The following is a 25,795-nucleotide window of genomic DNA, read 5'->3' as shown; positions in this document are numbered from 1 at the left end:
CTGCGTAAATTGACGGCGCTATATAAGTACCTGAAATAATAATATAGGCCTCAGGACCATCATCGGGGGAAGGGGGGAGGCTTATCCTTGTATAAGATTTTACTCCCAAAGAAGTAATTTCCAGAACATAAATTTTAGGGGGTCTGGGTCAGTAGGGGAGCACAGTACAAGAATAAGATGAAAAAGCTGGAAGATGAAAAGACTTACCTCTGTCTGGAACGATCCAAATAGATGAGTAATATACCGAGTGTTCCTGTGCTTTACCAGTATATCACGCTCTGTAGTACAATTAATGGGGTCACATTCAAGTAGCATTTTCTTTTTCATGATCTTCACGGCCATCTTCTGTTGAGAGGTGACATGGGAGGCCAACACCACCTTCCCAAAGGCCCCCTTTCCAAGCACTTTATGGAAAGTGAAACTTTTCAGGGATAGTCGGTGTGAGTCATCCTCCATGGCACTGCTGAGTGTGCTCGTCCAATTGCTGGACTTTGGAGTTTCTGAATATTGCTTTCTTTTGCTGTCATTTTTTTTTTCTGGAGAAAGAAAAAAAACAATTATTTTTAATTCCTGCTATTTACACATCATTTATTGAAGTTACATGGAAACTGTGGACATTTGAATGCATTTGATTTCACATCGGTAAGTGAATGTCATCAGTGTTCTGGAAATGATCTTGTGTCACCTGGTTTTCTGTATGGGAATTCTATACATGGACAATGTGGGGGTTCTGGGCCCTGGGAGTCCATTCTCAGTGCACGGCTTTCTGTGCCAGGACTAATGTAAGTTAAAGTTATTCATTGAGAATTAAGAATTCACCCCAAATAACCATGTATACACCAAATGCTAGAAATCCTGTGCTGAGATCCTGGTGATAAAGACCATTGATTTGCTACACTACATACGCAGGCTGTGCGTCCTGCTTGGTATGCTTGTGATTTACGCTTTCTCTTTCTCAATGTAATTTCACCATTCTACCTGTCCTAATTAATAATTCCAATATTTTATATTGGTTTTATCTCAGCAGTTGTACTAGGGCTTTAGTAATGCTTTATAGACAGAAATATGTAGTGCCCTCAATAAAATGATATAATTGAACAAATAGAGAGGAGGCTACAGAGCAGGGGGATGAATCCTGTGGACAGCTGTGTTTATAGACCGTGGTTTCTCAACCTGTGGCCCTCAGAGCCCTTCGATGTGGCCCTCAACCTCAAACCAGGGAAGTGCATGCCTGGGGTCGAAAACCCGTTGATCACGATCTGGGTCTGCTGACCCGCCATCCCAGAGCATCAGAATGCATTGAGGCGGATCTGGAACCTTCGCCTGGGACCTTTCTAACAGCCTGGGGAACGATGCCAGCAAAAGCTGGAAGAGGAAGAAAAGGTCAGTGTATTAAAAATCACATACACTGTTTGATTTTGCAATGGGCATATTAGTACCAATATGAGAATTAACAACTTTTAGGCTGCTTTCACACTGATCCATGGGTGCAGCACAGTGCACCTGGGACTTCCCTATGCGATAGCTGCATTGGGCCATAGACTTCCATTTAATCCTGCGGGTTTGGTGTGCTTTCTGAAAGTGCAGCAAAACTCCTGAATGCCCCGCAGCTGCCAGACATAATAGAAGTGTATGTCAAAGCTCAGCTAATCCACAGGAAAGCAGCACCGCATCAGTGTGAAAGCAGCCTTATAAGGGGCTCTAGACAGTAAGATAAGTTTACATTTGTTGGTTGGGGGCAGTAAAACCCCATAGTTGACATGTTTTTACCACCCCCACCCACCCAACCATTGGTATAGCATTAGGGGTGACAATGGCGACCTCAACCCATGCTTCAGGGGGCCCGTGCAGTCTCCCGGTCATATTCTGTTTTACACTTGGACAGGAGAGGCTGCGGGGGCGGCATATACAGCAACTGATCCTCTCTATATTTTCTCCTGCAACCCCTGAAAGCCGGCTTCTCCTCCTTTCCCTCCCGCCTGCATTCAGTGGCTGTAGGAGGAAAATTGTTCATTATGCTATTCAAAATAAAATATTCGAAATTCTGAACCATTTACTTTCATCGTGGCCCGTGACCGGTTACCAAATCACGTAATACGCCCTCGCTTTTCAAAAGTTTGAGTACCCCTGTTCTAGACACTCAATGATAAAATAAAGGGAATATTCTTCTGCTGCTGCAGCCTCCATACAGAGCCCAGAGCATCTGTCCACATGACTGCTCCCTGACAATGGTGAGAATGGCAGAGATGGGGGCAGCAGCCTGCCATATGCAATCCTTTAGTGTACAGGTGGGCTGCCTGTCAGGTCTGTGTGTCTCCTTCATACCTCATACAGGTCACCTCACTCATACCTGTCACCTCTGACCTGATGCCTGTCCCCTCACTCCTCATACCTGTCACCTCACTCCTCATACCTGTCACCTCTGACCTGATGCCTGTCCCCTCACTCCTCATACCTGTCCCCTCACTACTCATACCTGTCACCTCTGACCTGATGCCTGTCCCCTCACTCCTCATACCTGTCCCCTCACTCCTCATACCTGTCACCTCACTCCTCATACCTGTCACCTCACTCTTTCTCCCATTCTCATATGAAAGGGAAGGTGGGTACATGAGCAAGCACCACATCCTATGAATCAACAATGAATATAAACGCACCTGTTAGAACACAGATGTGAACGTGACCCATAGGGAATCATGTTAAATGGAGTGTAGTGCGTTTCTGCTACTCTGAAAGCACACTGCAAAATGCACAGGTGTGAGCCTTGCCTTAGGCTAGACTAAACCTTTTGTTTTTCTATAATCATGCTATGTGGCTACTGATTGGATTGTGTGCTAATATAGGTTTTGTAATGTTTGCATTTTGTGGTTTGGTTCAATTATCCTCCAGCTGGAATAGATTCCGCCTTTAGGTGGGAGGTTATAAATAATGAAGCTAACCCATTGTCCAGCTTGCTATGAGTAAGGCCATTTGTGGCTGAAACATGTCAGCATTGTGGCACCTGTGACTTTTACCTGGGTGTCTAATAAGGAAGATTTACAAGCCCAAGGATGAGTGCCAGCATTTACTTTTTTTTCTAATTCTTTCTTTAAGGTATGCAGCAAAATGTAGTAGTATGACATGACAGACGATGCTTAATAATATTCCTGAACAGTAAAATGTGAATCATGAAGAAAGATAAAGGACGTCAATAAAGGCGTAGACTAGATTCCAGCACAATAACGCGCAGTGTTTATAGGCTGAGGGCCGTAGCCTCCACCGCAAACATGTCCTGCATTGTGGAGGGAGACCTATATAGGGGAACATAGCCGATGCTTACATACCAAGAAGATGGCACAAACTGGCAGGTACAGAGCCACTAGGAGGTGGGGAGTGAAACACAGACCTCAGAAGGTGAAAGTCACCTTGCCCCGCCCTCCAAGCAGCAGTACCTAACAGTCGAAGCATACCGGTGAGCATTTTCTGGATGATGGGGGCAAAATAGAAACCCTGAGTGTCTAGGAAAGGGGAAAAAAGAGAGAAAAGAGGAAGGTTGGGGAGTTTCAGGTGTTCAGATTTCAGTTGTCTTCAGATTTCCCCTCTATTTCTGCCCTGGTGGATCTTTCATCACTTTCCATCCTGGTGACATTGGTGATCAGGACACATGGAGAGGGTGTCTCCCTAATGGGGACCTTACAGGGGTTCTAACACTTCCCTACTCTATGCAGTGACCCCTCTAGGTGTATATAGCAGTGACCCCAGTGTATATACTATACAGTGGGGATCGAAAGTTTGGGCACCCCAGCTAAAAATTTGTATTAATGTGCATAAAGAAGCCAAGGAAAGATGGAAAAATCTCCAAAAGGCATCAAATTACAGATTAGACATTCTTATAATATGTCAGCAAAAGTTAGATTTTATTTCCATCATTTACACTTTCAAAATAACAGAAAACAAAAAAATGGCGTCTGCAAAAGTTTGGGCACCCTGCAGAATTTATAGCATGCACTGCCCCCTTTGCCAAGCTGAGACCTACCAGTGTCATGGATTGTTCTCAATCATCGTCTGGGAAGACCAGGTGATGTCAATCTCAAAGGTTTTAAATGCCCAGACTCATCTGACCTTGCCCCAACAATCAGCACCATGGGTTCTTCTAAGCAGTTGTCTAGAAAACTGAAACTGAAAATAGTTGACGCTCACAAAGCTGGAGAAGGCTATAAGAAGATAGCAAAGCGTTTTCAGATGTCAATATCCTCTTTTCGGAATGTAATTAAGAAATGGCAGTCATCAGGAACAGTGGAAGTTAAAGCAAGATCTGGAAGACCAAGAAAAATATCAGACAGAACAGCTCGCAGGATTGTGAGAAAAACAATTCAAAACCCACGTTTGACTGCACGATCCCTCCAGAAAGATCTGGCAGACACTGGAGTTGTGGTACACTATTCCACTATAAAGAGATACTTGTACAAATATGGTCTTCATGGAAGAGTCATCAGAAGAAAACATCTTCTACGTCCTCACCACAAGAATCATCGTTTGAACTTTGCAAATGAACATATAGACAAGCCTGATGCATTTTGGAAACAGGTTCTGTGGACCGATGAGGTTAAAATTTAACTTTTTGGCCGGAACGAGCAAAGGTACGTTTGGAGAAGAAGGGGCACAGAATTTAATGAAAAGAACCTCTGTCCAACTGTTAAGCATGGAGTTGGATCAATCATGCTTTGGGGTTGTGTTGCAGCCAGTGGCACAGGGAACATCTCACGAGTAGAAGGAAAAATGTATTCAATAAAATTTCAGCAAATTTTGGATGGTAAGTTGATGCCATCTGTGAAAAAGCTGAAGTTAAAGAGAAGATGGCTTCCACAAATGGATAATGATCCTAAACACACCTCTAAATCCACGGGGGATTACATCAAGAGGCGTAAACTGAAGGTTTTGCCATGGCCTTCACAATCTCCTGACCTCAACATAATTGAAAATCTATGGATAGACCTTAAAAGAGCAGTGCGTGACAGACAGCCCAGAAATCTCAAAGAACTGGAAGACTTTTGTAAGGAAGAATGGGCAAAGATACCTCAAACAAGAATTGAAAGACTCTTGGCTGGCTACAAAAAGCGTTTACAAGCTGTGATACTTGCCAAAGGGGGCAGTACAAGATATTAACTCTGCAGGGGGCCTAAACTTTTGCAGACGCCATTTTTTTGTTTTCTGTTATTTTGAAAGTGTAAATGATGGAAATAAAATCTAACTTTTGTTGACATATTATAAGAATGTCTAATCTGTAATTTGATGCCTTTTGGAGATTTTTCCATCTTTCCTTGGCTTCTTTATGCACATTAATACAAATTTTTAGCTGGGGTGCCCAAACATTCGATCCCCACTGTATATATGTGGGTGACATATATTGTCCTACAGTGCTTTCATTATATTTCTCTATTACAATTACTTACTATTACTGTCTTTCCTGGTGTTTTGTTGAATGAGCAGCAGTCCGTGTGGAGCTGCCCTAAGCCCCCCACCTAATTGCCCACACACACTCTTTTGTGGGGCAATAATTTGGGGCTGTGCGGCTGGTTGGCGGTCCTGTGTTGGTTTCTCTTGGTTGGTGTTCAGAGAACCAACATTCTTATTTTTCTTGAATTGGTTCTTCATTGTCCTATGCCCACCCATTTCTGGGTCATTAACCTGGGGCTGTGCGGCTGTGTCCTGTGCTGGTTCCTTCTGGATTCTGTTCTGAAAATGATCTCTGGTGTGTTTATTGCGAGGCATCATTGAATGATGAGCAATGCTGAAGATAAAGTGCAATCGCTTCCTACTCCTTCAGAGGTCAGTCACGATCTGAGCTGCATCTGCTGAGCGCTGCCTATCCTGAGGTTCCCTCACTGATTGGTCAGATGACTGTGGTTGCCGTGACAACCGGAAACTGTTAACCCTGTAGCTGCCAGATTTCAAATCTGCTGGCAGCCAGTTTGTTTCCTGGCTGCTGCTGAAATAATAGATGACGTGTCTTTTTGAAAATTTGAATTTCTTGGCTGCTACTGAAAAAAAACTGAATTTTTTTTTTTAATTTGAATTTCTTGGCTGCTACTGAAAAAAAACTGAATTTTTTTTTTTAATTTGAATTTCTTGGCTGCTACTGAAAAATAACTGACTTTGTTTTTTTTTTTTTGAAAATTGAATTTCTTGGCTCCTGCTGAAAAATTCAGTTTATTGTGGGGGTGTGAGAATGAATTCACAAAGACAAATCAGTCATTGGAAGGGGGAGGGGGGGTCACCTATTTCTGGTCATATAGTATATGTACTGTATCAGCCTGTAATACTCCTCCATTAGCAGACCATTCCTCACTATACACGGCTCTAATAGTTGGACTGACAATCACTCCATCATACAATGAATGGGATATGATTGTATACAGACAGAAGGAGCTCTCTTATGGTGGGATGTCAGAGGCACTGGGGGATAATTTTTACTATATAAAGGGAAAAAGTCTAAACAAAAAACAACCCTCATCCTTTACTTTCTGTTATAAAAACATCAAATTAAAATGCGGGGCAATATGGACACCCCATCAATTAATCCTTTTTGGAAAATGGGCACTCCTGGGTACAGAATAGGCGTTATTAATGAGGCAACTGACCTCCAATGCAGGGGAAGATTTTGTTGCCAGTGACACCAATGTTGGGGCCTGTTATTGTGGTAACTGATCACCCTACTGGGGCTTTTATTGCACCCACTGACACCAATGTTGGGGGTTACAATTGCTGGCAATGACACCAATATTAAGGATTATCATTGTGGTCACTGACACTAATGTTGGACTTTATTATTGCTTTCATTGACTCCAATGCTTGGGCTTATTGTTGTGGTGACTGATCAGCCATACTGGGGCTGTCATTGCAGTCACTGACACCAGTACTGGGGGTTTAATATTGCTATCAATGACTCCAGTGCTGCTGTTTATTGTTGAGGTCACTGACCCCAATACTGGTGGTTTCTATCATCACTGACACTAATGCGGGGCTTTCTTATTGCTGCCAGTGACACCAATGCTGCTGGAATTACTGTCATTTAAACCATCGCAGAGGGTTATTCTTGCAGTTACTGACCCTATTGTTGGGGGCTATTCTTGCTTTCATTGACACCAATGTTGCGGGCTATTCTTTCTGCAACTGACATCAATGTTGGGGTCTATTCTTGTAGTCACCGACACCAATGTTAGGGGATATTCTTGTAGTCACCGACACTCATGTTGGGGTTTATTCTTGCTGCCAATGACACCAATGTTAGAAATTATTCTTGCTGCCAATGACACCAATGTTGGGGGTTATCAATGCTGCCAATGATCTTCATACTGAGGGATATGATTGCTACAATGCTGGAAGTTAATGTTGATACCAATGATGCGGCTTATTATTGCATCGACTAATCACCTATACTGGGGCTATTATTGCAGCAACTGACACCAATGTTTATGGTTATAATTTAACCACTGACACCAACACTGTGGTTTATTATTGATGTCACTGACACCAATATTGGATGCTGTTGTTGTGGCCAATGACACCAGTGGTGGAGTTCACTATTGCAGCCACTGATTCCATTTTTGAGGCTAATACTGCAGCAACTGACATTTTGATGGAGATTATAATTACGGCTACTTATACCAGTGCTGAGCGCTATTATTGCTTCCAATGACACCATAGTTGCTGTATGTTATTGCAGTGACTGACCAGCAAACCTGGGGCTATTATTGCACCCACTGACACCAATGTTGTGGGTTATAATTGCAGTCACATTATCACATTATTGCATTGGCAATCAAACCTTATTGATAGATTAGATATAGATTTTGCACCCTCCAGTTTTAGTAAATCCTCCCATAGTGTATCACATAGGATATGACAGCTGTGACTGACACCCCTGTACCCCGGTGTCTCAGTCATTGGGCCTTGTGTGTGAATAGCAGCAGCTGTGCGGACAGATTTGTATCCCAATAATTGAGTGGCCGGTCCCCCCCCCCCATTCTCCCATCCCAGCAATTACATACAATGGGGGAGATTTACAAACACTGTACTTACAGCCCCCCCACTGCACTGAGTGACCCCTTCCCCCCACACTGTACTGAGTGACATTTACTAACACCCATTCCCAGATAAGGCCAGGATTTCAGTGTCATATATATATGTATATCCGGATTATATTTATAGTATTTATATGTCTGGAATGCAGAATGAAAGCCATAATAAGCCAGAAATGTCATCTATTTTATCTTACCAATCATTAGATGTGGCGGCTTCATTCAATTTCTTTCTGAGCCTTTTCTCCTCTGTTTTCACTTGATGATTTGGCTAGTAACACCCCTCCTGTATTAGAGCATCCCCACTCTGAAGGAAGGAGCACAGGGGGCACTTTTGGACAGCAGTATTGTCTGTCTGGTGGGAGGGGAGTGTTAGATGGACTAGCAGATTTAGATACACCAACAAATTGAAGCCAAACTCCAGCTCACACTTTATAATCAGTTAGTTTAGCTGATCATTGTAAGTCAGTGGGAAATGGTTTGTCTCATCAATATAAACCGATACATTCTGTAGGAGAGCTTATGCTTTTGAAGAACAACAGATTTACAGGCTGGATCACCAGGTGAAAATAGAAGAAAGTAAGCTTAGAAAAAAACTAATGCTCCCGCCACATCTAAGGATTGGTAAGCTGCATTATAATAAATGTTTGATTTTGGATGTAATTTTGCTTTAAAGTGATATTATAGGTTCAGCAAAAAATAACAAACATGTCATGCTTACCTGTTCTGCAATGGTTTTGCACAGAGCGGCCCCGATCCTCTTCTTTTTGGGTCACCCACTGGCAGTCCTGGCTCCTCTCCCAGCTGAGTTTCTCCACTAGCAAGCTTCTTGCTATGGGGGCACGCGAGCAGGCTCACTCCCAAGCCGTGCTTCTGTGACTGGACATTGTCTATTCACACACAGAGTGCTGCTCAGCCCCACCCCCTGCTCTCCTCTCATTGGCTTACTGGCTGTGATTGATAGCAGCAGGAATCAGCTGGATGGTAGGCGGGATGTCCTCTGTGTAGCACATATTCCTGCAGGTAGACCGCCGACAGCAGGCGTGTACTAAATCTGACAGTCCACAGTGGGGTGCAGCCAGGTGTACTCTATACATCATATACAATTATCCACAATGAAATGCCGGGAGAGGCAATGCCAGTATAGGAGTCGTCCTGTGTCCCTCTGTATTCACATATCAGTGTATAGATGTCAGAGTCCACAGCTGAGGAGCTGCCTCAGGAACTGAGCTGATAGTCCTATATATGAGGCAGTAATGTCCCATGACGTGTGCAGGTAAATGGGCTCCATGCTGTATCCACAGTCCAGCCGCTATATACCGCCACCAGATTCTGAGTGACCAATAGGAACGCCGCAGTACTTGGATGACCTGTCCCAGATATGTACAAATGATGAACAGTCTGTGAATGGCTCACCTCCAATGTCTGACCTTTGTCCTCCAATGTGTTATCTTCAGTGTGACCTCAGTGCCTGACCTCTGACCTCCAATGTCTGACCTTCACAGTGTAACCTCCAAAGTCTGACATCCAATGTCTGACCTTTGACCTCCAATGTCTGACCTCCACAGTGTGACCTCCGATGTCCAATGTCTGACCTTTGACCTCCAATGTCTGACCTTCACAGTGTGACCTCCAAAGTCTGACGTCCAATGTCTGACCTCCAACCTCCGATGTCTGGTTTTCCTATTGTATATGAATAAAGACATATTAAAAGCCTAAAATATAAGAAGAAATTGTTCTGTATCAGAAAAAACTGTTCTATGTGGCCGGGGCCCCCAAAATTTTCATTATGTGGGCCCCATCATATCATCTACAAATATTTGTGGGCTGAAAATCAGTTTTATAAATGAATGAATAATGGAATGAATGTGTTTTACTCGGATCTTTTCTGGAAGCAGCTGGAGTAAGAAGAAATGAGAGAGAATTTACATCAGTCTCCCTTATGTCCGGGTCCCCATCAGTCTTCCATATGTCAGGGTCCCCATCAGAGTCCCCCTCAAGTTAGGGTCCCCATCAGAGTCCCCCTCAAGCCAAGGTCCCCTTCAGAGTCCCTCTTATATCAGGGGCCCCAACAGAGTCCCCCTTATATCAGGGTCCCCATCAGAGTCCCCCTTATATCAGGGTCCCCATCAGAGTCCCCCTTATATCAAGGTCCCCTTCAGAGTCCCCCTTAAGTTAAGGTCCCCTTCAGAGTCCTCCTTATATCAAGGTTCCCATCAGACTCCTCCTTATATCAGGGTCTCCTTCATAGTCCTCCTTTTATCAAGGTAACCATCAGAGTCCTTCTTATATCAGGGTCCCCATCAGAGTCCTCCTTATTTCAGGGTCCTCTTCATTATCCCCCTTAAATCAGGGTCCCCTTCAGAGTCCCCCTTAAATCAGGGTTACCCTCCAGAGTCCTCCTTATAATCAGGGTCCCCGTCAGCTGTGGGACCCATAAAATCCTGTAGTGGGTTGGATGTGGCCTGGGGATGCCAGTTTGGAGACCCCTGTCCTAAGCAATGGGAAAAGAACAATTATTTTTAGATAGTAATCCATGTATCCCTGTGATTGGACAGATTGTATGACACCATGAAAATGTTGGATTTAGATACACGGCAGAGACATTGGAAAGACAGATGTATAGTAGGAGGAGCTTAGCAGGTGATGGCTGTGAGGGATCAGTGACACCACTTCCTGCATTCCATGTTTTTGTTTCTATAGAGGTTTTTGGCTTTCACAACAGAACTGATTCCTCTGCGTTGTGTCTGGAAGTAATTTGGTGTTATAGTAAAAATGAAGAGCACAGTGTGAGAACACAGGAGCTCCGTACAGGAGGGGGCACCATGCCTGCTTCCATCACCCCCTGTATACCAAGGTATGGTTATACCCGTCTGCTATTCAAGGGGTGAAAAGAAGATCATGGCTGGAAGAATGACCCAAAGAGCTATAAACCCAGAATGGCAAAAGAGGACCTGTCACCTGTCAATGCCATCACATAGGGGGCGTGTCATCTGCCAGTGCCATCACATAGGAGGTGTGTCACCTGCCAATGTCATCACATAGGGGGCGTGTCACCTGCCAATGCCATCACATAGGAGGTGTTTCACCTGCCAATGCCATCACATAGGGGGTGTGTCAACTGCCAATGGCATCACATAGAAGGTGTGTCACCTGCCAATGCCATCACGTAGGGGGCATGTCACCTGCCAATGCCATCACATAGGTGTGTCACCTGCCAATTCCATGACATAGGGGACGTGTCACCTGCCAATGCCATCACATAGTAGGTGTGTCACCTGCCAATCCCATGACATAGGGGACGTGTCACCTGCCAATGCCATCACATAGTAGGTGTGTCACCTGCCAATTCCATGACTTATGGGACGTGTCACCTGCCAATGCCATCACATAGGGGGTGTGTCAACTGCCAATGGCATCACATAGAAGGTGTGTCACCTGCCAATGCCATCACGTAGGGGGCATGTCACCTGCCAATGCCATCACATAGGTGTGTCTCCTGCCAATTCCATGACATAGGGGACGTGTCACCTGCCAATGCCATCACATAGGAGGTCTGTCACCTGCCAATGCCATCACATAGGGGACGTGCCACTTGCCAATGCCATCACATAGGAGGTCTGTCACCTGCCAATGCCATCACATAGTAGGTGTGTCACCTACCAATCCCATTACTTAAGGGACGTGTCACCTGCCAATGCCATTACATAGGAGGCGTATCAGCCTACTTGTCATAACAATAAAGTTAACATAAAAAATTGTTATAAAATTTAAACTAAACTAAAATTTACAAAAATAAAACAATTTTTAAAAGCTCTCCCATCACCCTGCAAATGTAAACGCACATGTAAGGTGTGTATGTGTGCAGTGATTGTACCAGACATGGGAGGTGTCAACACCAGACATGGGAGGTGTCAACACCAACCTTGGAATGTGAGGTGCCACCACCCAAACCTGGACTCTAATGTGTCACCGCCAACCCTGGACTCTGAGGTGTCGCCGCCGCCAACCCTGGACTTTGAGGTGTCACTGCCAACCCTGGACTTTGAGGTGTCACCACCCAGCCCTGGACTCTGAGGTGTCCCCACCCAACCCTGGACTCTGAGGTGTCACCATCCATCCCTGGACTCTGAGTCCGCCAACCCTTTAATGGAGTCACTATTGAATGGTAAAGTGACACTAAACTCAAGATTATAAGATGCAAATTCTCTTCCAGTGCTCAGTATAGTGATAACCCAGAAACGTCCTTCTATGACTCTCAGCCTCCAAATCTACCAATTACTTTGGTTTTTCCTTCTGTGGTCAGACTTCCTGTTAGAGGGTGACTACCTTCCATCTCCATGGTCTCCTGTATGGAGGAGTGTAGAAGCCCTCTCCTGCTGGCTGCCGAGATGGACTGTGGGACTATGGAATGGGCAGAGTACATACAGCACTGCTCTGCTTGTTCCACACAGATGGAAGTGAGAGGGAAAGGAGAGGGTTGGGAGTTCACAGAGGACATTACAGGGAGGCAGGAAAATGAGAAATGAAGAAGAAATAATTTCATGATAAATAAATTACAGGACCATTCATAGAGGATGTGTATGGAGGATTATTATTGGAGGATAATGATTGGAGGATTATTATGGGATACATGGAGGAGGATTATGATTGGAGGATTATTATGGGATGTATGGAGGAGGGTTATGATTGGAGGATTGTATGATGTGATGAGGAAGGATGCGTGTCATTCTCTGTGTAGATCGGTCCTCATTTTCCTCCACCTGTGGTCAGTGTACAGCTCTGAGCTGTGTGCTCTCTATTTCCTATGTACTGATGGATCTTCTTCTATACGGAAGTGTGTAGGATAAGGTGTGTGTGAGATAATCTGATGAAAAGCTGTGCAGACATCATGTGACCTGTAAATGACTCCGCCCCCATTCTATATTACAGGCCCTCTGGTCTCAAGATGGTTTAGGGGGATTTTTTTTTTATCCAGAAATGATAACTTGTCTGTGGTAGAGAAGGGGTTAATCCCCACTGTACAGGGAACTTTTACCTCCCCCCCATCCCCCTAGTCTCCAATACCCCCATACCTGATGCAGATATATATATATATATATATATCTTTACCCCCCTTTGTCCCCCCAGTTCAGGCCCCTCCCTGCCACCAGTTCCAGTACACGGGGCACCAAATACAGCATTGCTCCCATTCCATCCCCATCTGATAAGGTCATCTTTTTCCCTCTCCTGACAGGACCCTTTCGCTGCCATCCAATTGCAAGTTTCCTTATCTGACAGGCAGTGATTTGGGCACTTGAGGAAGGACCCTCCCAGAAATAAACAGAAGAGGAGAGGAGGGGCTGGCAGGGACATGTGACCACAGCTCTGGGTAATCAATATGGTGGATTTCTAGGGTTTTAAATACAGAGATCAGGTGGGAGAGGGGGACATTTCTACCTAGGAGGGGGGAGGCGAGAGAAACATTTGTACCTTGGAGGGGGGAAGGGAGGGTGACATTTCTACCTCAGAGGGGGGAAGTGGAGGGGGGCATTTCTACTCCAGAGGGGGACACTTCTATCCCGGAGGGGGGAGGGGAAGGTGATATTTCTACCCCGGAGGGAAGGGGAACACTTCTACCTCAGAGGGGAGAGGGACATTTCTACTTTGGAGGGAGTTAGGGGAGGAGGACATTTATACCCCGGAAGGGAGGGGGACACTTCTACTCCGGAGGGGGCAGGGAAGGGGGACATTTCTACCCTGGAAGGGAGGGGGACACTTCTACCCCCGGAGAGGGGCAGGGATGGGGGACATTTCTACCCCTGGGGAGGAAGGGGATTTCTAGCTCAGCTCACCTTCTCCAGAACAGAAGCAGGCAGGACCAGGGAGGATTAACGTCTAACTGAAGGGAAAATATTTATTTTTTGTGATTTTGATTCCAGAAATACATTTGTAGTGGGAGCTGTCTGGGTGATTATATTCCTGTTCTTTTTCTGATATAGAAACAATTGAGTACTGTCCGTGATACTTTTTTTATTTGCACTAACATACAATTTTGAGGACAAGCTTTCGGGGTGTGTCCTCTTCTTCAAAGTCCAAGCAGTACTATACAAATCACAAAATTTCAGCAGAATGTTAGAAGAGATGAAGAAAAAAAAAAAAAGAGAGGCTAGAGATAAGATACAGCCAAAGCGGGAGGGGGGGACACTACACTCACACAGAGGGAGTCATGCTTCAGCTAATAGTCATAAAACTGTCGGATAATGATTGAGGAATCCCATGTCCAAATTAAGGCCGTTATCTCTTTTATCAAATAGAATTATCATTCTTAGTTCAAAAGTTTTTCTTTCCTGAATGGATTTGAAATTTCCTTTCCTAGGTCTATCCGGAACTGGCAAGGGTCACAGTAGGCGCCAGGCTCGACTCCTGGCACACTTGTTTCAGGTACAGGTGGCACAAGAATTGACATACTCTTTATAGCTCTTTTCCAGATTTGGCCACCAGAACATGTGTTGTACCAGATCAAGGGTCTTGTGGATCCAAAAGTGGCCTGCCAGGGGATGGTCGTGACAAAGCCCCAGAACTACCCAGCTACTTGAATCTCTTCTGGCACAAAAATGTTATCTTCCTTCCACAACATCCCTTCCTTAGCCACCAAGGTGACTCCAGGAGGGCTGGGAGTATTCACGGAAGCTTGCTTATTTCTAGATAAAAGATCAGTTTGCAGTAACAGGAAGTTGCCAACAGACAGAATAGTATCAGGCATTGATGATTCCTTGGAATCCTCAAACATGTGAGAAAGGGCATCCGGCTTAACATTCTTTGATCTAGGCCTGTAGGTAATATGGAATTCAAATCTTGAAAAGAATAATGCCCATCTAGCTTGGCTTGGCTTCAAACATTTGGCAGTCCTTAGATATTTAAGGTTTTTATGATCAGTGTAGATGAGTATTGGATGTGCCTCCCCCTCAAGCAAATATCTCCACTCCTCAAGGGCAGCTTCGATGGCAAGAAGCTCCCGGTCCCCCACATCATATTTATTTTCTGCTTGTGTGAGTTTATGGGAAAAGAATGCCACTGGGTGAACCAAGTCCTTAAGCCCCTGCCGCTGAGAAACCACAGCTCCTCCTAGATTGTAAGCTCCAAGGAGCAGAGCCCTCCTTTCCCTCTTGTATTGAACTGTATTGTTGCTGTATTGTCTCCCGTTATATTGTAAAGCGCTGAGCAAACTGTTGGAACTATATAAATCCTGTATAATAATAATAATACTGCAGTCTCTGAAGCATCTACCTCCAGGATGTAAGGAAGAGTGGGATCCGGGTGACTTTGAATAAGGACTGAGGTAAACAGTCCTTTTAGGGTTTCAAAGGCAACTTGTGCTTCAGGAGTCCAACAGAATCAAGTACCTTGCTTGATCAGCTGTGTAATGGGGGAAATTATAGCAGAAAACCCCTGATGAATCTCCTGTAGAAGTTTGGAAACCCCACAAAGTGCTGCACCCCCTTTTTGTCTGCGGGTGAAGACCAATACAGAATGACAGAGACCTTCTGTGGGTCCATTCTAATCCCTTCTGTAGAAATGACTTAACCCAGGAATTGAATGCTCTGCCGCTCAAATTAGCATTTCTCTGGTTTAGCATATAGTCCATGTTGTTGGAGCCGGCAGAGAACGCTCTTGACATGCCCCGATGTGAGTCAAGGGATATAGAGAAGATCAAGATATCATCTAGGTACACTATTACAAAAATGTCCAGAATGTCCCTAAAGATATCGATGAAGTGCTGGAACGTAGCAGGGGCATTGCAAAGGCCAAAGGGCATGAACAAATACTCAAAGTGGCCGCACCTGGTGCGAAAGGCAGATTTCCACTCATCCCCTTCTCTAATATGTATCAAGTTGTATGCTCCCTACAGATCCAATTTGGTGAAAATGGTTGCAGATCTGAGTCTCTGAAAGAGTTCTGGTACCAGGGGAAGAGGATAACAGTTTTTCCTAGTGATTTTATTGAGCTCCGGTAGTTCACACATGGCCGAAAGGAATGATCCTCCTTTTCCACAAAGAAGATTCCTGCTCCTGCTGGGGAAGTGGATGGACTAATAAAGCCTTTCTTTAGGTTTTCATCAACATAGTCTTTTAAGGTCTCCAGCTCACGTTCGGAAAGAGGAAAGATCCGCCCGAAAGGAATCTCGGCCCCAGGAAGAAATTTAATCAGGCAATTGTAAGGACGATGTGGAGGAAGGATGTCTGCACTTCTTTTACTGAACACATCCAGGTATTCCCGGTAGGCTTCAGGCACCATCTGATATGTCTCATCAGAGTCCATGCAAAAGAGGGTCACTTGCGGAGTAAGGGGCTCGGCTAGACAGTGTTCTTGGCAGTAAGTTGATTGGAACATAATGCTTTCGGAGATCCAATCAATTTGTGGATTATGCGCCTGCAGCCATGGTAGCCCCAGAATGACAGGGAACAGGGGGGAAGAAATAGCATCCAGACTTAACAGTTCCTTGTGTTTGGTAGGGGTGACAACAAGTAATAATGGCGTCTCTTGAGTTACCAGTCCTGAGTTAATGCAAACACCATCGGCTTGGTGTACCGAACGTCCTCGAGTCTTTGGCTGTAGTGGAATATGCTGCTGTGCTGCAAAGGCCAGGTCAATAAAGCTACTGCAGGCCCCAGAGTAAATAACAGCAGTCACTGAAACTACACCTCCTGAGAGTTGAAACGAGATTGGGAGAGTTAGGTGAGTTGCGCTGGAGGTGAGGAGCGGCTGGTTGGCACAAGAGGTAGACAGGCACTTGCGTAACTTTGCAGGGCATGTGCGTACGTAATGGCCAGACTTCCCACAGTACATGCAGAGATTGTTTTGCGATGAAGACGTTCTTCAGATGACAGAGAGGGACGCATCAATCCCAGCTGCGTTGCTTCTGGTATTTTAAATATGGAAGCCTTAGGAACAACCGGAACAGAATGGGTAGAAGTCGGAGATTTAGACATCATAGTAGTTTGTTCCAGTCTGCACTCACGGAGTCTGTATAGTTAATGAGATCAGGGCCTCCAATGTATCAGGTACTCCAACTCTGGCTGACTCATCCTTTAAGGCTTCTGAGAGGCCAAGGCGGAATTGGAAACGCAGGGTTGCGTCGTTCCAAAGAGTATCTGCGCTCCAGCGTCTGAAGTCCGTAACATAGTCCTCAGCCACTCTGTGGCCTTGCTGGAGCGCATAAGGTGCAGCTTCTGCAGTAACAGTTCATTGAGGATCATCATACAACTGGGCCATTGCCTCGAAGAAGGATGACATAGTGTGAAGCTGTGCATTCTTTTCCTCTAGCAACTAATGGGCCCAAATGTGAGGTTCACCCTGGAGTAAAGATATGATAAAACCTACTTTTGTGGACTTCAAAGAAAAAGTTTGTGGCTGCAGGTAGAAGTATAACTGATATGTGTTATGAAATGCTCTGAATTTACTTCGATCCCCTGAAAACTTTTCTGGTGTGGGAACCCTGGGTTCAGGAGGGAACATCATTATTCTGGGTACATTAGCAGTCTCTGTTGGTGCTGTTTCAGGTGAAGAAGCAGACGTTGTAGCAGAATTGGTTGGTATAGCCAGGGATTGCACATGTTCTTCCAGGTGGACGTAGCCTTCCTGCAGAGATGTGACAGCTTGAGTCAGGATGGCGAGGTGCTGGCAGATCTCATCCATAGGAGAGGTTCCTCTTGCAGGCTCAGAGATGGCTGTCTGATACTGTCACGTACCTTACTTGTGAGCCTGATGGCAGAGGAAGGCCTTTCGTACAGCTCCGGCTCGAGGGCCACTGAGGTGGAACAGCAACCACAAGAGCACGGCGGGGTATGAGTGCCTGGTCAGTCCTGTAGTCTGTTTGGGAATCGCTGGCACTTTGCTGACAGATGGGATGGCTGGACCAGCTAGTAACAGGGCAGGCAGGCAGTGAAGCAGGCTGTATGAAGGGTCAGACAAGCCGGGTCGGTAACAGATGAGCGGATCAGGCATGAACGGTAGGCAGAAGAATAGTCTGGTCACAAGCCAGGGTCAGCGATGGTGGGAGCAGATCAGAGTCAGAAGGCAGAGGCGGAGTCCAAGAAACAAGCTGGGGTCAATCACAGGTAATCACTCACAGGAACAAGAATACAGGAGGGGGAGCTGAAGATCAGACAGCACAGGCTAATAGTGCTGCTGGGTTTAAATAGTCTGATTGACGCCAACATTAGCAGCAGGCTGCCGCGTGTGCGTACGCGCGGTCACAAATGCACACGACTGTGTAGCAGAACAGGCCCTCGCACATCTGCGCCTGCGCCGCTGTGCACTATGGCGAGCACCTTCCTGACAGGTGAGCTCTGCTCTGGAAATCTGGTCCCTTGTGAATTTTGGTAATAATGATGCTTATAATTTAATGTGATTGGGTGTTCACTGTTTTCACATTGATAGACCAAATGAAATGCATCAAATGCGTAAACGTGCAAACAAGCCATGGAGGAGTATTGAAAAGTACCCCAGAAGCAGTAGCACTTCCCATTTGGGAATAAGCTGTATTGCTCTGACATACGTGTAATACATTAAAAACATAAAGTGGCTTCATTGTTACTCTCATCTCCTGACTCCTTAAATGTTTTGTTTCTAGGAGGTGATAATTCAGATCACAGTGTCAGATAATAACAGGCAAGATACAAGGGAGTCGCAGCACTAGCCAAACGGGGTCAGAATGATAGAGGCCATGTTTCATTTCACCTCTTTATAATCGGATCCAGCAGGTATGAAGAAAAGAAAAAAAATGTCAATTATTTTTTTAATATTTGATCTTCCTTCTTAGGAATGTCTGCCAAGTTGCCAGAAGTTCACTTCTGCAATCATCTGTCATTCCAGAGAGCTCAGTCACTGGAGAAGGACCACATTTCCTCTACCACAAAGACCTGGTGGGTTTGCACATAAGGAGCAGTACATACTACTTCATCTTACTAACTGCTTTTCCTCTTCTATATAGATTTCTTTTTTTTTTTTGTATCTTTGTATTTTTTTTCTACTTACCCTCGTCAGAACAAATCCACTCCCACTATTTTGAATACCTTATCAGTTTAAGTACTTTTAGCTCTTAAATTTTTTTCTTTCAATTACTCTCTCTTAAAATGATATTTTCTTTGTCTGGTGAATAATAAATATTGCATATGAATATTTCACTTTGTCATATGCATCAAGTAAGCTGAGCTGTTTTCCCATGTGTCCTGGTGTCTCCCGATCTTCTTTGTTGTAAAATGTTGTTTACAGAGCTCATTAGCTCCTACCGAAATTTACACTCACAATTGAAATGAGTCAGAGCAGAGACTGATCCCCTCATGCCCCCTCCCCCTCCTCACACTTCATAACAGGTTTTATTCACAGACATGGAGTCTGAAAAGAAACAACTTCTGTTTTTCTTCATAAAACCCAGAATGCTCTGGGAATCGGTGTGTACCCTGTATTTCAAATGATTTCTTTATATCACAAGACAAATTACATCCGCTAAAATAAAATCGATCATAAATGCAGTAAGTTCTGAATTTTTCTTTGAAGAGCAGGACATTGCTGCAATGGCACCTGAACTAACAGAGGATTTCATAGACCCTGTTGGTGTAAAACTTAATTTTAGCTGCCCGAAGCAGCAGATTGTAAGCACTGTGTATGTAAATCTAAAAGGGGAGTCCAGTCAATCTTTGTTCAGTAATTGCCATCTTTGCATTTTTTTTTTTTGTCTGTGAAAATTGAGATGAACAGAATCCATCCTTCTTTGATACCTTTTAAGTCTTACTCCACTCAGATGTGTTTCTATGTGACACATACTGTATATACACATAGGGCTGCCAGTAGAAATCATGGGGAGGTGCAGATCCCTGGAGTGCATGGGATGTAGCAGTAGGGATGTGTAGGACGCCTTAAGCAGTATGTAGTGGCAGGTCAGTCAGTTTACTAAAGGCAAATAGACTGTGCCCTTTGTACAAGCAGTTGCACTCATTTTCTTTAGTAAATGTAAATGTGGTAAAGCTTCACTTTGAAAAGAATACCCAATCAGGTGCAATGAAAATAAACAGCATTTTTGCTTGCATATGATTGGACGATGAAAATAAGAAGAGTTTTCACTGAGCTCTGAGGAAAATGAGTGCAACTGCACTTGCAAAGTGCACAGTCTATTTGCCTTTAGTAAATCCACCAGCGAAGTCAGTGAGCAGTATGTAGTGGCAGGATAGGACAGTATAAAGTAGCAGGGCAGTCAGTGGGCAGTATGTAGTGGTGGAGCCACCAGTGAGCAGTATGTAGTGGCATGGCAACCAGTGAGCAGTATGTAGTGGCAGGATAGGGCAGTATAAAGTAGCAGGGCAGTCAGTGCGCAGTATGTTGTGGCAAGGCAATCATTGAGCAATATGTAGTGGAAGGGCAATCAGTAAGCAATATGTAGTGGCAGGGCAGTCAGTGCACGGTATGTAGTGGCAGGATAGAGCAGTGTAAGGTAGCAGGGCCGTCATTGAGTGGTATGTAGTGGCAGGATAGGGCAGTATAAAGTAGCAGGGCAGTCAGTGAGCAGTATGTAGTTGCAGGCCAACCAGTGAGCAGTATGTAGTGCCAAGACAGCCAGGGAGCAGTATGTAGTGGCAGGATAGGGCAGTATAAAGTAACAGGGCAGTCAATGAGCAGTATGTAGTGGCAGGGCAATCAGTGAGCAGTATGTAGAAGCAGGGCAATCATTAAGCAGTTTGTAGTGGCAGGATAGGGCAGTATGAAGTATCAGGGCAGTCAGTGAGCAGTATGTAGTTGCAGGGCAGTCAGTGATCAGTATGCATTGCAGGATAGGGGAGAATAAAGTAACAGGGCAGTCAGTGGGCAGTATGTAGTGTTGGGATAGGGCAGTATAAATTGGCAGGGCAGTCAGTGAACAGTATGTAGTATCAGGACAGTCAGTGAACAGTATGTAGTGGAAGGGCAGTCAGTGAACAGTATGTAGTGGCAAGGCATTCAGTGAACAGTATGTAGTGGCAGGGCATTCAGTGAACAGTATGTAGTGGCAGGGCATTCAGTGAACAGTATGTAGTGGCAGGGCATTCAGTGAACAGTATGTCGTGGCAGGGAAATCAGTGAAGGGTACTTAGCTCATATGATGATGGAAGGGAAGTTCCCCAGCTGTCTGTGTGCAGTGTAAGAGATAGGGCAAGGGCCCTGGAGCTGTTTAGATGGATGGAATTCCTATTGGGGGAGCCTCTTCCCATCAGCTACTTACTGCGCAGCTGGAGATGGAAACTCAGGGCAGCCATCTCTGCTCCCCCTGCCCCTCTTCATCTGCAAGATTAGCCAGAGTGAAGCGGCTAACTGTAGAAGGAGAGGAGGTGCTGCCCACACCCCAGCATGCCCCCCACCTCTGCCTGGGGAGAAGCTGCTAAGTGCCCCCTGGCATCCAGCCACATGATGCTCTGCACTGTGCAACGGGGAGGAGATATCCCAAAGTCCCAGGGGACAATCTGAACTCCAGGGAGAGAGGAGAGCCACAGGCAGTTCCCCACCTGACCCAATGTAACCGGGCCCAGTATGGGAGGACTGCCTGTAACAGACAAGGGGGTTACAGAGGATAGAAAAGTGAAAAGCAATGGAAGTGCACTTGTGCTTAACTATTAACAAACTTTCCATTTCCTAGCGGTGCATCATTTTTTATGCTTTCATTTTATTGTGAAATGGGTATTGTGCAATGTCTGAGTATGATATTGTACACAGCTTTGTCTTTTGGACAGACTGTATGCTATTAAAATATTTTGTAATGCAAACTGTTGTATAGATTGTTTTGATGACAAACTGCATATGATTTGTTTATAATTCGTAAAGTTGACTTTTGTCTGAAGGTCTAGTGTAACCCGCTTCCTCTGGAGCCGAAGATATTCTACAACTGAAGACAAGTAGGCTATGGACAATATCTACATTGGACAGCAGTGTCCAGACATGTGCAGTGGGTATGGCTGGTGTGATGGCAGGATATGCAGGTAAAGACATGAAGACAACCAATTGAAAGAACATATTAATCTCTTAACCCCACTGGTGAATTTCTTGGGTAAAAAAACAGCAATCTAAAGTATTTGGGGATGAACTGAAGCCAAGTATTTTCACGAGTACTCGTACTCATGAAAATACTCCCAATACTTTGCGGTGCAATTTGAGTTAATGAACACAAATTGCACCGCCGAGATTTGAACGGGAATGTGATTCCTTTTCAGATCTCATATGGTTTCCCCACTGCTCCAGTGTGAACCCAGGCTGGTCATAGTCCGAATTCACACAGGAGCAGTGCGGGAAACATCCCTGCAGGGATAGTCTTATGCAGGCCATAGATGGGTCGAAAAACGGCAGATTTTTCTTTTAAAAAACGAAAAATCGGTCGTTCAAGCGGCCGACGTTACCATCAATGGTACAAAAAAATCGGCCGATTTTCATCCTGTCTACAGCCGGCAAAAAGTGTCCCTGCAGAGAGCTCTGCTATTTCTTTGACAGTTCCTTGACATTTACAGAGGTTGCAACAATGTATCTATTTGTATCCATTTAGGATACAGATGTTTTTATTCGGAAACAAATAGATACATTGTTGCAACCTCTGTAAATGTCAAAGAACTGTCAAAGAAATAGCGGAGCTCTCTGCAGAGACACTTTTTGCCGGACTGGAATTCCTTTTATTTTTCATCCTTCTTCTTCTCCTTCTTCATCATCATCCTCTTCTTCTTCATCATCATCCTCCTCTTCTTCTTCTTTTTCTTCATCATCATCATCCTCTTCTTCTTCTACTTCTTCATCATCATCCTCTTCTTCTTCTTCTTCTACTACTTCTTCATCATCATCCTCTTCTTCTTCTTCTACTACTTCATCATCATCCTCTTCTTCTTCTTCTACTACTTCTTCATCATCATCATCATCCTCTTCTTCTACTTCTTCATCATCCTCTTCCTCTTCTTCATCATCATCCTCTTCTTCTTTTTCTTCATCATCATCCTCTTCTTCTTCTTCTTCGTCATCATCATCCTCTTCTACTTCTTCATCATCATCATCCTCTTCTTCTTCTACTTCTTCATCATCCTCCTCTTCTTCATCATCATCCTCCTCTTCTTCATCATCATCCTCTTCTTTTTCTTCATCATCATCCTCTTCTTCTTTTTCTTCATCATCATCATCCTCTTCTTCTTCATCATCATCCTCTTCTTCTTCATCCTCTTCTTCTTCCTCTTCTTCTTTTTGTCTTCCTCTTGCAGGTCACTGCTCATGCGCAGATTTTTTATCGGTAAAAAATCGGCCGATTAGCCCATTATTGCCGCGAAAATCGGCCGATCGGCCGATTTTTTTCCAGCTTTCCCGATTAAAAAAAACGGCCAAAATACCGAAAAACGGCCGAACAAATAGCCCACTAACGATCCGAAAATCGGCCGATTTTATTTTCGGCCGAAAAATCGGCCGATTTTCGACCCATATATGGCCTGCATTAGTCTCCGTGGTAGGAGAGGAGAGAAAGCGGTAGGGATTTGAAAACTCTATCGCTTTCTTTCCTCTCCTTGCAGGTATGACAGTTCGGACTAGAGTGCTGTTGATTGGTCAGCACCGTCACAGGGTTAGTGTTTTCATAACAGATCTATAAATATAGGGTTAGGGATACCATAACAGATCTGTAGATTTATGGATATTATAACAGAGCTATAAAATACAAAAATGATAAAAATGAATCAATTATAGGGCCGTGTACTCGCACAGATGTCACGTTGGGAGCTGAGTCCGTGCAGTCACTGCATCTCAATTGATGGCTATGGGACAGCCAGCACACACATCTCTGGTGAGAATATGGATTTGTTGCCTGTAACCTGGCAGATCGGTCAGGAAGTCGGTTGATTTCATTGTGAGGCAGGAGAACATACACATATCAAGGAAATGCAATGTGTGCCTTCATTCCAGCAGCTCACAAACTAAAACTGAAGAAGGCTGTTGGTGGACGGCTTGCTTTTTGAGGAAAGTGGTCCTGACAGTTCTTGAACCGGTGGATCGCTTTCTGTAGAGAAGAAAGGGGACATCCCTCCCTCCCGCTCCTCGCCGGTGTTTCTTGGGCTTACTGCTAACTGCGTCCAACCCGAGAAACAATCCGATAGTGTGCAGGTCTTCGATCACCACCATCTTGCTGGAGGACCAGAGCAACGTCATGACATCATGTCCGGTCTCCGGCCAATGTAAAATTTTTTTGTTTTTTAAAGCAAAAGATCAAAAATATATATATTTTTTGCTTTTAAGGGTAAAGGTGGAATCAGGAGGGGGTTATATAGTGGACACGAGGCCAGGAAGGGGGTATTTAAGGAACATAGACTCAGGAGGGGGGTATATAGGGGGTACTGGGTCAGGAGACGGAAATATAGAAGATGCTGTGTCAGGAGGGGGTATATAGGTGGTGAGGGATCAGGAGGGGGTATATAGGCAACGCAGTGTCAGAAGGAGGTATATAGGGGATGCGGGGTATATAAGGAACACGGGGTCAGGAGTGGGTATATAGAGGATGCAGGGTCAGGAGGGGGTATATAGAGGATGCAGAAACAGGAAGGGTTATATAGAGGATGAAGGGACAGGAAGGTTTATATAGAGGGTGCAGGGACAGGAGGGGGTATATAGAGGATGCAGGGACAGGAAGGGGTATATTTAGGATGCAGGATCAGGAGGGGTTATATGGAGGATGCAGGGAAAGGAGGGGGTATATAGAGGATGCAGAGACTGGAGGGGGTATAGAGGAAACACAGGGTCAGGAGGGGTTATATAGAGGATGCAGAGCCAGGAGGGGGGTATATAGGGAACACAGGGTCAGGAGGGGGTATTTAGAGGATGCAGGGACAGGAAGGGGTATATAGAAGATGCAGGGACAGAAGGGGGTATATAGATGATGCTGGGACAGAAGGGGGTATATAGATGATGCAGGGACAGGAGAGGGTATATAGAGGATGCAGAAACAGGAAGGGGTATATAGAGGATGCAGGGACAGGAAGGTCTATATAGAGGATGCAGGGAAAGGAAGGTTTTTATAGAGGATGCAGGGACAGGAGGGGGTATATAGAGGATGCAGGGACAGGAATGGGTATATTTAGGATGCAGGGTCAGGAGGGGTTATATGGAGGATGCAGGGAAAGGAGGGGGTATATAGAGGATGCAGAGACCGGAGGGGGTATATAAGAAACACAGGGTCAGGAGGGGTTATATAGAGGATGCAGAACCAGGAGGGGGGTATATAGGGAACACAGGGTCAGGAGGGGGTATTTAGAGGATGCAGGGACAGGAAGAGGTATATAGAGAATGCAGGGACAGAAGGGGGTATATAGATGATGCAGGGACAGGAAGCGTATATAGAGGATGCAGGTACAGGAGGAGGGTACATAGGGAACCCAGGGTCAGGAGGGGATATATAGAGGATGCAGGGACAGGAAGGGGTATATAGAGGATGCAAGGACAGGAAGGGGTGTGTAGAGGATGCAGGTACAGGAGGAGGGTACATAGGGAATCCAGGGTCAGGAGGGGGTATATAGAGGATGCAGGGACAGAAAGGGGTATGTAGAGGATGCAGGGTCAGGAAGGGGTATATAGAGGATGCAGGGACAGGAGGGGGTATATAGAGGATGCAGGGACAGGAAGGGGTTTATAGAGAATGTAGGAACAACGGGGTATATACAGGGGATGCAGGGACAGGAGGGGGTATATAGAGGATGCAGGAACAGGAGGGGGTA

At 45.0% G+C, this 25,795-nt stretch overlaps 1 protein-coding gene and 1 pseudogene across 2 annotated transcripts in view; both read left to right on the top strand.

Moving 5' to 3' along the window:
- LOC149439062 (protein DOP1B-like) overlaps nt 1-25,795 on the top strand; it is a 657,792-nt gene that overhangs the window by 460,632 nt on the left and 171,365 nt on the right. The gene's annotated exons all lie outside the window — the stretch shown is intronic.
- The window catches only part of LOC149439064 (palmitoyltransferase ZDHHC23-like), a 33,589-nt pseudogene that overhangs the window by 4,693 nt on the left and 3,101 nt on the right, over nt 1-25,795 (top strand). Inside the window, exons 2-4 of the transcript XR_016307871.1 lie at nt 18,676-18,805; nt 18,918-18,967; nt 21,911-22,048. The product of XR_016307871.1 is annotated as a palmitoyltransferase ZDHHC23-like (transcript). The remainder of the gene's footprint in view (nt 1-18,675; nt 18,806-18,917; nt 18,968-21,910; nt 22,049-25,795) is intronic.

This window comes from Staurois parvus, unplaced genomic scaffold (genome assembly GCF_062004578.1).
Source record: "Staurois parvus isolate SC_StPar_1 unplaced genomic scaffold, SC_StPar_1.0 ptg001162l, whole genome shotgun sequence".
Lineage (NCBI taxonomy): Eukaryota > Metazoa > Chordata > Amphibia > Anura > Ranidae > Staurois > Staurois parvus.
The sequence above is the reverse complement of the archived record's forward strand: the minus strand, read 5'-3'. Positions and strand labels throughout refer to the sequence as shown.